This window comes from Ornithorhynchus anatinus, chromosome 9, assembly GCF_004115215.2.
Source record: "Ornithorhynchus anatinus isolate Pmale09 chromosome 9, mOrnAna1.pri.v4, whole genome shotgun sequence".
NCBI lineage: Eukaryota > Metazoa > Chordata > Mammalia > Monotremata > Ornithorhynchidae > Ornithorhynchus > Ornithorhynchus anatinus.
The window spans coordinates 37,159,343-37,171,898 of NC_041736.1; the positions used below are offsets into that span (position 1 = coordinate 37,159,343).

The 12,556-nt window shown below is 42.1% G+C and overlaps 1 protein-coding gene and 1 non-coding gene across 5 annotated transcripts in view; both read left to right on the top strand.

The window, feature by feature from the left end:
- SUPT3H (SPT3 homolog, SAGA and STAGA complex component) overlaps positions 1-12,556 on the top strand; it is a 389,952-nt gene that overhangs the window by 235,007 nt on the left and 142,389 nt on the right. The gene's annotated exons all lie outside the window — the stretch shown is intronic.
- LOC114814374 lies at positions 8,511-8,650 on the top strand. Its single transcript, XR_003762172.1, has one exon. It is a non-coding gene; the product is annotated as a small nucleolar RNA SNORA7 (small nucleolar RNA).

The following is a 12,556-nucleotide window of genomic DNA, read 5'->3' on the forward strand; positions in this document are numbered from 1 at the left end:
ATGCTTGGGAGAGCATAATGCAGCAGAACTGGCAGACGTTCTCTGCCCATAATGAGCTTACAATGTAGAGGGGGAGACAGATGTTAATATAAATAAATAATTTATGATGTATAGATATGTACATAAGTGTAGTGGGGTTGGGGCAGGGTTAATATCAAATGTCCAGAAGTCATAGATCCAACCATATAGATGACCCAAAAGGAAGAGTGATCTGAGCAAAAGAGGGCTTAATTGTAGAAGGCCTCTTGGAAGAGTTGTGACCTTAATAAGGCCAAGGTTATGTGCCTGTGAGACAGGGAAGATAGTGGTGTTATCTGCAGTTATGGGAATGTATGGCTAGGGCAGGGTTTAGGTCGGAAGAGGACTTCTTTTTGGGCATGTTAACTGGGAGGTGTCGACATCTGATATTGTTCTGAAAGGAGAAGGAAGTGCGAGATTGAAGAGGTGAGAATCAACAAAGAAAGGGGTTAATCTAGGCTTTCGGAGTCAACAAATCTTGGCGTCTTCAGAGGAGGGAAAAGGAAGAGTGACAGAGATAGGTTTCATCCACCAAGAATCACTATCTTTGGTCCAGAGTAGCAGGTGAGTGGACCTGAGCAGTCTCTGGGAACAAGAATTGCCCTGTTTCAGAGTATTGTGACCATCCAAAAGCAAATCCTGGTAGTGACCCAGGCTCTGTGGAAAACTCGTGGTTGCTCTGAGATGGCTTCCTGAGATTGAAATATGGTAACATTGGATGAAGGATTTATTGATCACAGCTAGCCCAAAGTTGCCTAGAAAAAGAGATTTCCTGATCTCAGGTAATCAATCCCCAAACTGAGACAGGCTTCATTGGCTCTTTTTATAGTGAACACACATTTGCCCTCTACCAATCTTATTTTGTTCCCTATTTGTAACAACTTTGAAACATAATTTGGTTTGATCTTCAAGGTGGAAACAGTTCATTTATGCAAGGCTGTACATCGTGCATTCATATTTAAGCAAAGAAGCATAGCATCAAGGTGTCTTGCAAGTTTCCCAGGAGCTGGTGTCATCCTGTCCCTCTTTGTTCCACCCTCCATCTCAACAGCCTGATCCCTGACTTCATCGTCATCAGCATTCTTTGCTCACGGGGTGGGGTGGGAGTGTGTGTCCCCCAAAAGAGCTCTCTGAAAGAGGTGCTAAACAAACAGTTGTTTTTATTGAGCGCTTACTGTGTGAAGAGCACTGAACTAAGCATTTGGGAGAGTTCAATATGACAGACGGCAGACACGTCCCTGCCCACAATGAGTTTACAGTGTAGAGGGGGAGACAGACGTTAGTATGAATAAATAAATTACAGATATATATACACAAGTGCTGTCGGGCTGAGGGAGGGGTAAATAAAGGGAGCAAATCAGGGTGACGCAGAAGGGAGTGGGAGAAGAGGGAATGAGGGCTTAGAGACGGCGTCTGAGAGGAGATGTGCCTTCAGTAAGTATTCGAAGGTGGGATGAGTAATTGACAGTTGGATATTAAGAGAGAGTTCCAGGCCAGAGAAAGGACGTGGATGAGAGGTTGGCAACGAGATAGATGAGATTGAGGTACAGTGAATAGGTAGACGTTAGAGGAGTGAAGTGTCCTGGCTGGGTTGTAGTAGGAGAGCAGCAAGGTGAGGTAGGAGGGGACAAGGTGATTGAGTGCTGTTATTACATCAGCAGGAATCAGATTTTCCTTAAATCTCACGGGTCTTGTTCTTTCAAAATCAGTGTTTCACGTGATAAAAATAAGGACAGGTTGTAATTGTTTTTGTTGCTGTCCATCTGTCATCATTAATTTTGTTATTACAAATTCTGGTTGCTCTCATTTTAAGTCATGCTCTTATTTAGGCCCAGGAGGTGTGATCTGAGCTGGTATTTGAAAAGGATTCATAATGAACTGAGGAAGAACTGGGACAGCGGAAGTCAGTGTGGCTCAGGCAACAAATGAATAACCTGGAATCTCAAAGATTGTTTCCTAATTGCAGTAAATCCTCTCACCCCTCTGGCACTGTTTCTACTACTTCAAAATGGGGTTAACAGTCCTCCAGTAGCCTCTGCTATCTTTCCAAACAGAGTACATGGTGTGTATTTAGTCACTGGATTCACACTTGCTCACTGTTTAGTCACTTCTTAGACCTTGGACATATAGTTCTGAGAGGGAAGCAGCCTTCTTTGAAGTGGGGCAAAGGAGGAAGTGTGCCAACCACATTGCCCAGACTGTGGAATCTTTAAAGGCAGAGGAGAAAATCATTTAGCAAACTTTTTTTTAATCTTTTGGTTTACTCTCCCCTTTTTCTCCATACAAAATAGTCCTTTGCTTAACATGAGTGTGTAAGAATGATCTGGATATGCATAGTATCTCTTTGGTAGAGCCCCCACCTCCAGCACCCCAGCCAACCGTCGTCAAAGTGACGGTTCTAAGCCTATGACTTGGGACATGAAGTGACAAGTGTTTTACCCAGTAGCCGCTCCTTTACTTTGTTTTTCCTGTCCCATGCAGCTCGAGAACCTCTGTCTCTGCTTTTGTTAATGCCAAGGAAGGAGAAGAGCTCCTCCTCTCTTTCTCTCCTTCTTCCTCTTTCCCCTTCCTCCTCTTGTTCTTTTTCTTCACCTTCATCTTCTCTTCCTCCTCTTCTTCCTTCTTTCCCTCCTCCCCCTTTTCCTCTTTCTTCTTCTCATAAAAAGGATGGGCTGAGGTATAACCTCACAGAAGCAGCGTGGCTCAGTGGAAAGAGCCTGGGCTTCGTAATTCAGAGGTCATGGGTTCGACTCCTGGCTCTGCCACTTGTCAGCTTTGTGACTGTGGGCAAGTCACTTAACTTCTCTGTGCCTCAGTTACCTCATCTGTAAAATGGGGATTAACTGTGAGCCTCACGTGGGACACCCTGATTACCCTGTATCTACCCCAGCGCTTAGAACAGTGCCCTGCACACAGTAAGCACTTAACAAATACCACCATTATTATTATAACCTTTCCTTAATCCTAAATCCCCTACTCTTCCCCACAAGTCACCAGCTGAGTTATATCCAAGCTCTTTGGTTGTGATCGGAGTTTCCGAATGTGTGGAAATTCAACCAGACAGTCTGTAAAATCAAGCTAAATTGGTCGTGTCCATACAGCCTGTAGAATCTTTTAAATGGGGAGCGGCCAGGGCTCGTCTTTCCAGACAGGGACCCTCCACTTCACCTAATTTGGGTAGTGTTCTGGCAGTTTGGTTTTTTTTAGTTTTTTTTTATTTATTATGGTATTGGTTAAGCACTTAGTATGTGCCAGGCACCGTTCTAAGCACTGGGCTAGACAGAAGGTAATCAGATGGGACCCAGTCTGTGTCCCACACAGGGCTCCCAGTCCTCATCCCCATTTTACAGATGAGGTAACTGAGGCACAGAGAAGTGAAGTGACTTGCCCAAGGTCACCCAGCAGACCAGTGGCAGAGCCAGGATTAGGGCCCAGGTCCTTCTGACTCACAGGCCTGTGCTCTATCCACTAGGCCATGCTGCTTTCCGCTTTTCTTCAGCCACCACTTAAGGAGTTCCTACCCCCTCTCCCTTAGCTCAGTCATAAACCTGCCCCCTTTTCTACCCTGCTGGGAGTGGGGGGAGGAGAGGGCTTCATTAGCTACTAGACAAGGGGGAGAAGGGTGATACAAAGGATGGAACATGGTGGATAGGGAGTGTTTGGGCCTGGACTACTAAAAAAACCCATTAAACTACTAAAAGGATTTTTACAAACACAGTTTGTCCTAGGTCTAACTGGCTGTTCCATGTATAAAGCTGCCAACCTCCTCCTCTCTGCCTCTTCCCAAGCCTGCTCATTGCCATTTTTTTAAAAATTCATCAACTTAGAAAAAAGTGTGCTCATCACTAGTTTTTACTGATACCGTTTGTAAAAGTCATTCTTAGCAGTTAAACAAGGGTAGCTGTGCCAAGATTGTTCAGAATTCCAACTACAGAAATATCTTTATTTGGCTGTCTGAAATACTGAAAGAGTGCTGCTACTTCATTTATCTCCTCAAAATCTATATAGCTTATTTCATAACTGTGGGGTTAAGCAGGCCTACACTTCACTGATACAAACCTAGATCCTTTGAAGAAAGTGCCCTGTAATGCTAGTAGGAACTGTGTTATATTTATAATTGGGTACAAATGTCAGCCCATGGAAATTTTGCCTCAGTAGGATTTTTAGGGGAGGGGAGCTTCTTTCCAGGCAGAACGGAAGAAACCAAAGGAAAATGAGAGGTTAAGATAGTGGTAGGAAAGGAGCTGGGACTGTTTTCAAGAGGTGAGGAAACGTAATCCAAGGGATAGATAGAAGTCTAGATTTTTAGAGCAGAAAAAAAACCCTCCATTGGAATTAGGTAACAATGAAGGTAGGTGTTAGCGCAGGAGAGTGTCGAATTTAAATTGCTATCTGATGACCTCTGTCTTGCCAATGATATAGTCGATAAAATCACTAGAGGAAGGCGGGATCCCTGGAGTTTAAGATGGGGGTAACGGTCTGGAAGAGTCAGTTGGGTGACAGTGAGGGAAGGTATGGAAGTGGGGTTGTGCTGAAAAAGTTTCCAAGTTATAGGATGAGGTGACATACTGAAAGGTAGTGGTACTTCCAGTTCCATAAGTGCAGGAGCAGGAGTAGCAGATTGTGGTGGGGAATCCAGGGCTGGGGTTTAGCACAAAAGAGTGAATTTAATGGAGAGGTTGGTGTTGAAGGTGTGTTTGGGCGTCCGGAAAATGCCGTGTTTGGGCCAGTTGGAAAGGGTTCAGGTGCTGGAGGACTTTGTGTGTACAGAGGTTAGTTTGGGGAGGTAAGGGGTTGTAGGTAAAGTAACAAGTTAGGAGATTATAGTCAGCGTGGCCTAGTAGAATGAGCATGGGCTTGGGAGTCAGAGGACCTGGGTTTTAATCCCAGCTCCACCAGGTACCTGTTGTGTGACCTTGGGCAAGTCACATAACTTCTGTATCTCAGCTCCCTCCTCTGCAAAATGGGGATTCAATATCTGTTCTCTCTCCTACTTAGACTAGGAGCCTCAGATGGGACCTGATGATCCGGTGTTTACCCCAGCACTTAGTACTGTGCTTGGCACATAATAAGCACTTAACAGAGACCACGATTATTATAAGGCAGTAAGTACTTCAGAGAGGGAGGGTTAGAGGATGGGGGTTGTGCTATTAGCGATACTGCAGCATCTTTATATGAGAGATGAGTCTTGCTGCCCTAGATTGTAGTGACAGACAATTTGTCTCTCTGCCTCCAAAGCCTTATTGAAAACACATCCCCAAGAGGCCTTCCCTGACTAACCCCTCCTTTGCTCTTCTCTCACTCCTTTCTGAGTAGCCCTGATGTGCTAACTTTATCGTGGCTCAGTGGAAAGAGCACGGGCTTGGGAGTCAGAGGTCATGGGTTCGACTCCCGGCTCTGCCATTTGTCAGCTGTGTGACTGTGGGCAAGTCACTTAACTTCTCTATGCCTCAGTTACCTCATCTGTAAAATGGGGATTATCTGTGAGCCCCATGGGGGACAACCTGATTACCCTGTATCCACCCCAGCAATTAGAACAGTGCTCTGCACATAGTAAATGCTTAAATACCAATATTATTATTCATCTCCCCTCCCGGCCCCACAGTACTCATGTATATATCAGTAATTTATTTATATTAATGTCTGCCTCCTCTTCTAGACTGTAAACTCATTCTGGGCAGGGAAAGGAGCTGTTTTATTGCTATGTTGTATTCTCTCATGCTCTTAGTACCGTGGCAGTAAGGGCTCAATAAATACGATTGACTGCCTGACTGACAGGATAAATGATAAAAATGCCTGATGCACTGTAGACCTGGGTTAGTATTAAAGAATAACAACAATTCTGAAAAGCAGGGAGCCAGCCCTTACCCTGAGTTCATTTCATCAAAATCCAGTGAATCAAATCATATCCCTGTGCTCATATCCTTGTGCTCCGATGCCTGCTATTGAAGGGAACTATTTTCTTCTGATGTGAATTAATCACTTGAAAAGCAATTAGCTTTTACTCTTTTTATGGTATTGGTTAAGTGCTTGCTCTGTGCCAGAGACAAGTAAGTGCTGAGGTATATACAAGCTCATCAGATTAGGTACAGTCCCTGTACCATGCGGGGTTCACAGTCTTAATCCCCATTTTACAGATGAGATAATTGAGGCCCAGAGAAGTCAAGCAACTTTCCCAAGGTCACACAGCAGACAAGTGATGGAGCTGGGTTTAGAACCCTGATCCTTCTCACTTCTAGGTCCATGCTCTATCCACTAGGCCATGCTGTGCTCCCAGGCCATGCTCCTTTTAGTCCTGAAAACTGAAGTCTGTTGGCTTTTTCTAAAACAGAGAGTAGGACAGAATCAATATTGCCTTCCTACAGAGTGGCTTATCATTGGCTCTTAGCTTGATATGACTCTTCTTCTCATTGTGTAAACCTGTCTTTTAACCTTTTGGAATTTTCTGTATGTGTTAGTTGAATGTGTATCTGCCCTGAGGGAACTGGTTCTTTCTTTTCAGTTTCACATATCCTGCCTCCAATTTGACCAACTGTATGCATGGTAGTGTTTCCCTATGCAAGCAACTTTAGGATGTAGGATTTGAATAAATGCTATTTTCTGTAACAAGGTGACGAGGAAGTGCATACAAATGATCACCGATCCGCATGTGGTGAGGACACTGGGACATATTGGAAGCCAACGGAGACTTAGTTGTTCAAAACAGAATTTATAGTAATTGCGTTAATCCCAACTTGCACCTGTTTTGGGTTTTCAAATGTATTTGAAACTATAGGAGAGGGAATTGTGCAATAACATAAACATCACCTGCCAATTTGCATGCCATGGTAAACAGTGTGGTAGGAATAGAAGGAATTATGAATCCTGGGAAAACAAATTTGAACATCTGGTTCCCCAAATGTCAAAAAGCACAAATTCCCAGGTGCTGGGGAAATAAAAATGATAAATTTAATGATGGATTTAGAATTCTCTCATATTGTGGTATTGTTATTTCCTAATAACTCTGTAAATTACTTTGTTTGGAACGGTTTCCCCATGGAACCATTGTGGCAGTCAGCCAAACCATTATATGGAAATGGTAGTCTGAGTTCTTGACTTTTGGTTTAACAGTACATATCTGGAGTTAAAATAAGCCAGCCACAATTGGTTATAATGCTATTTTTCAAGTAGTATTTGGATTTCAATTTTACTAAATATCTGTTTGAACTATTTTTATTCTTAGTAGTATTGTCACAAAGCATGGCACTTTGTTTATATAGGTAACTAAAAGCACTATTAAGATAGGGTCTTTGGAGAAAGCACATTCAGTTTTAGTTACCTTAAATGAATGGTGAAGACAAAATAGACCAGTTAAGTTTTTTTTCAGCAATTGGTTGCCTCATGTCATGCTCTTACATATGAAACGTATTTAATGCCTTTTGGTGGAGAAGTTCATATTACTGTCCACAGTATCTTTCTGAGGTTGGCATGGGCAAGCACTATCCCTACTTTGTATTTGAAGAAAAAAATTAGGAAATTTTAAAGCTGAGCCCGTACCAGAGGTGAATATGTTACAGCAGATCTCCACCTGTACGAGTCATCAGATAACGGTCCTATTTTGTGGGTTTCTCATTCTGTGTGGGTTTTTCTGAAACAGTGTACTATCCATGCAAATTAGTATTAACTAATATATTCAAGAACCAGAGTCTGAAAAGGTCAGTAAATATCATGACAAGCTGCGAGGTCTAGTGGGAAAAGCACAGGCCTGGGAGTCAGAGGACCTGGGTTAATAATAATAATAATAATAATAATAATGTTGGTATTTGTTAAGAGCTTACTATGTGCCGAGCACTGTTCTAAGCACTGGGGTAGACACAGGGGAATCAGGTTGTCCCACGTGGGGCTCGCAGTCTTAATCCCCATTTTACAGATGAGGGAACTGAGGCACAGAGAAGTTAAGTGACTTGCCCACAGTCACACAGCTGACAAGTGGCAGAGCTGGGATTCGAACTCATGAGCCCTGACTCCAAAGCCCGTGCTCTTTCCACTGAGCCACGCTGCTTCTAGTTCTAGGATCTTCTAGGATGGGTTCTAATCCTGGCTCTGCCAATTGTCTGCTGTGTGACCTTGGACAAGTCACTTAACTTCTCTGTGTCGGTTACCTCGTCTGTAAAATGGAGTTTAGGTCTGTGAGCCCCACATAGGATAGGCACTGTGTCCAACCTGATTAGCTTGTCTCTACGCCAGCGCTTCATACGGTGCCTGGCACATACTAGGTGCTTAATTCATACCATTAAAAAAGGTAATTCTAAAAATATCTGGCATTCTCAAATTAATCAGTAAAATTTGGCTCCTTTTTATTATCTATTAGATTGTCATTGGTTTTATTTTTATTTTATTTATTTTTCTTTTTGAAAACCCTTGAGTGTATTGTATGCAGGTACATACAGGAAGGTAGACTTGTGCTACCTTAGTCTAGCTTTGCAGAGTATTAGGGGAGATAGGATGTCTAACCCCTCTCAGGGTCACACCCGGAGAGTTTCCAGTACTCTACCAGACTTGACTATGGGAGGGGGAGAGTCAAGCAGAGTCCTATCCTTTCCATTCCTAGCTTGGGCAGTGGCTAATGAGTGGAAGGCAATCTGCTACAAGTCAAAACTCGTCCGTCCTGGGCAGCAGCGACATGGGAGAGAGTCGTGGGCAGACTCAGGTTTACTGCATGGAAGAAGGTAATGGTAAACCACTTCTGTATTTTTACCAAGGAAACTACACGAATACGCTACCAGACGATTGCAGATGGAAGCGGGGCGTTCTGGGAGAGATGTGTCCATGGAGTTGTTATGGATCAGAGACGGCTCGACAGCATAAGACAAGACAAGGGTGTCTAAAGGGGAAATTGAGAGAGCTGAATATTAGTAGGACGACTGCAGGCTGCTGAAATATTTTTCCTGTTCAAATATCAATTAATCAGCGTTTCCCGAGTGTCTCCTGGATTCAGAGTGTTTAGGAGAGCCCTGTAGAAGTTCCTGAGCTTTAAAATTTATTTTTAACCTTTCTACCCAGGTACAGTGTATCTATCCACACGTTTTAATTTGTAGTTTTTCACCTTTATTGAGTTTTTTAATGATATCTATTAAACACTTACTATGTTCCAGGCACTGTACTAAGCAATGGGGTAGATAGAAGATAATCAGGTTGTACACAATCCCTCCCACAGAGTTCTCAAGCAGTCTTAATCGCCACTTACACTTGAGGTAACTGATATCCGAACCTTTCTGATATCAGACGTCATTCCCCAGGGTCACACAGCAGACGTGTGGTGGAGCCAGGATTAAAACCCAGGGCTCTCACTCCCAGGCCCTTGCTCTTTCCACTAGGCCACGCTGCTTCTCAGTTCTCACAAATGACTAGATGTCATGATAAACAATCTGTGAAACCATCTCCGGTTACCTGGGTTTTTAAATACTAGTCCTTAGGCTTTTAAAGCATCACCTTCAAACCGAAAAACCAACATCCATCAATTTACTGACTTTTCAAAAATGTGTAGTCTATCATTATGAGCGAGAAGGTTATGTATCTGTAACCTATAAGGAGGGTTCTTGTGGGGAATAGAGAGCCTGGCAAACTGGTTTATTTTTTATGTTTAGGAATAGTGAACCATTGGGCAAACGTAAAGCCCTAAAGGAAAGATAGCTTCAGTAATCATATGTTGACCTGTTCTCCCTCATTGAACTGGAATTATTGGAGTCTTCGATCATGCCTTTCCTCTTACCCGCAGAACATCTATACCTTGATGCGCTGCTGCCACCCCAAACTCAACGTGTCTGAAACCGAACTCCTCATCTTCCCTCCCAAATCATTTCCCCCACCTAAATTTCCCATCCCACTTGACATTACCACCGTCCATCCATTATCTCACATAACTCTGGTGTCATTCTCAACTCCTCCCTCTCTTTTATCACCCACAGTCAGTCTCACGCCTTCCTCCTTGCCTGGAATTTCCTTTCTCCCCATATCCAGCCGACTACTACTCTGCCGATCATCAAAACCTTTCTGATATCACATTTCCTCCAGGTGCCCTTTCCTGATTGATTAATAATCTTTCCAGTTTATAGCCCCAACTGCCATATTTTACATATTTTCATACTCCGTTAATTCCATTCCATTAATTCCATCAATTCCTCCTATCTAGATTTTATATTATTGACTGGAAAGAGTGGGATGAAAAGTGGAAGGGACTTTGACATAGGCAAGTGCAAGAATAGTGAATCTAATGAAAAATAATCCAATTTACAAGTATCAGTCACATATGAGGAAAGAGATCTTGAATTTTTGATTTTTCCTTTAAATCTTAGTCTAAAGCACAATAACTATTCAAACAAAACAGGCCGCATACTTTTGCCACTATATTAAATCATGATGTGCACACACCTAGACTGTTGCATGCTTGTCTATTTCCACATCATAAGTGACAGCAGAACTGGAGAAGGTCCAAAGAGGTGCAGTCAAAATGTCAAGGGGGATGGAACACTTTTCATATTATTATTATCATTATTATTATATGCTTTCTAAGTCCTGGAGTAAATGCATGTTAATAAGATCAGACACAGTCCCTGTCCCACAGTCTAAGTAGGAAGCAGCATGGCTTAGAACCTGAGAATCAGAAGGATCTGGGTTCTAATCCCGGCCCTGCCACATGTCTGCTGTGACCTTAAGCAAATCACTTAAGCCACTTCCTGGGCCTCAGTTACCTCATTTGTAAAATGGGGATTAAGAGTGTAAGCCCCGTGTGGGACAGTGAGCGTCCGATCTGATTAACTTGTATCTATCCCAGCGCTTAGAACAGTGCTTGGCACATAGTAAGCACTTAATGAGAACCATAATTATTGTAGAAGTTAAATGCTTTGGCCATGATCACACAGCATGCAACTGGCAAAGCCAGGATTAGAGCCCAGGTCCTCTGACTTCCAGGCCTGTTCTCTATCCACTAGGCCATGCTGCTCTTTGTGTGATGAGGATAATGAGGAGTCACATTCCTGAAAGACAGTGGCAGAAAGTGAACACAAAGTGTACAATTCCTTAGAAAGCGACTAAGGTTGTCACACATTGCTGGGCTGGATTCATCCGGATTGTCATTTTTTCTGTTCCTGTGTTCTTAATTACAACTTTTTAAATATTACCCAAGCATTTTTTGCTCACATTTAAAATTCATATTTTTTCATATATAAAAAAATTCTTTGTATATAGCTCATATACAAACATCTTGAAAGAAAACAGTCACATGATTATTGTTTGTTCATCTAATTTTATATTCACGAGGGATAACTGAAGAATTAGTTCCATGTCTAGTCTGTTGTACTCTTACAGTAAATACATAAACTGTGTTTACATGGCTCTTCTTAAGCTTTGCTGGCTCCCATTCTTTGCGGCTTTGTAAATATTCAGACCATATAAATACAAAAGGAATCTTTGAATCCTGAGATACTGGTAATTATAGGCTTATATGTTCAAAAATTCAGTTTAGCTGTGTGAGTTATTATTCCCAAAAGAAAAGTTTAAATTGATTTCTAAAAAGTTGGGAGTTGCTTGAGGATTATTTTTAAAAAGTGTTTAAATGGATTTCTAAAAAGTTGCATGCAGCTTTGATGAATTTATATACTGTAACTTTTTCTTTCACATATTTGACATAGTAGACGACCACTGCAAAAAATGTAAGAAACCAATCATGTGGAACCAAAAGTGCTGAACTTAAAAGTTATCTATTGTGCTGTTTTATAGAATTATGAATTATTTGTATGTAAATCAGTGCCTTACCAACTAGAAGTTCTTATTGATATGTCATTATCCATTCTTGTTTTGTTAGAAATAATCCTATCAATCAGTTTTGTGTGGACTCCATTCTAATGCAAATACAAAAAAGGCAAAAGATATTTGGAATTAAATATGGGAGCTTTAGACCTGGTCTCCACATGGAGAGTGAATTAGAAGTTTGACAATTATGTGGTTCATTTCATGTGTTTGTGTCTATATATGTGTGTGTGTATTGCATATATTGAATCCAATTGAGTAATTCAGGCCTCAAGTGTATTTATTTGGTATAAACCATCTAGTTGGATGTTTATAATTATCAATTTTTTATTATGGAATTTAAGTGCTTACTATGTGTCAAACACTTTTCTAAGCTTGGGGTAGATACAAGTTAATTAGGTTGGACACAGTCCCTGACCTCCGTGGGGCTCACAGTCTAAGTAGGAGGGAGGATAGGAGAACTGAGGCACAGAGAAGTTAAATGACTTTCCCAAGGTCACCCAACAAGCAGTTGTCAGAGTCAGGATTAGAATCCAGGTCCTCTGACTCCCAAGCCTGTGTTCTTTCCATTAGTCCAGAGCTCCTCATCCTCTGTAGCGTAGACACAGATGTGCAATCAGTTCGGCCAAGACATATTTTTCCAGACGTATAGGAGAACTGGGTCCCTGTTATTGTCCTTTGTCCTCAAAAAGGATTGGTCTGATAGATAAAATGCACCCATGGATGTGTATGCGTGTGTAGCTGAAACTGT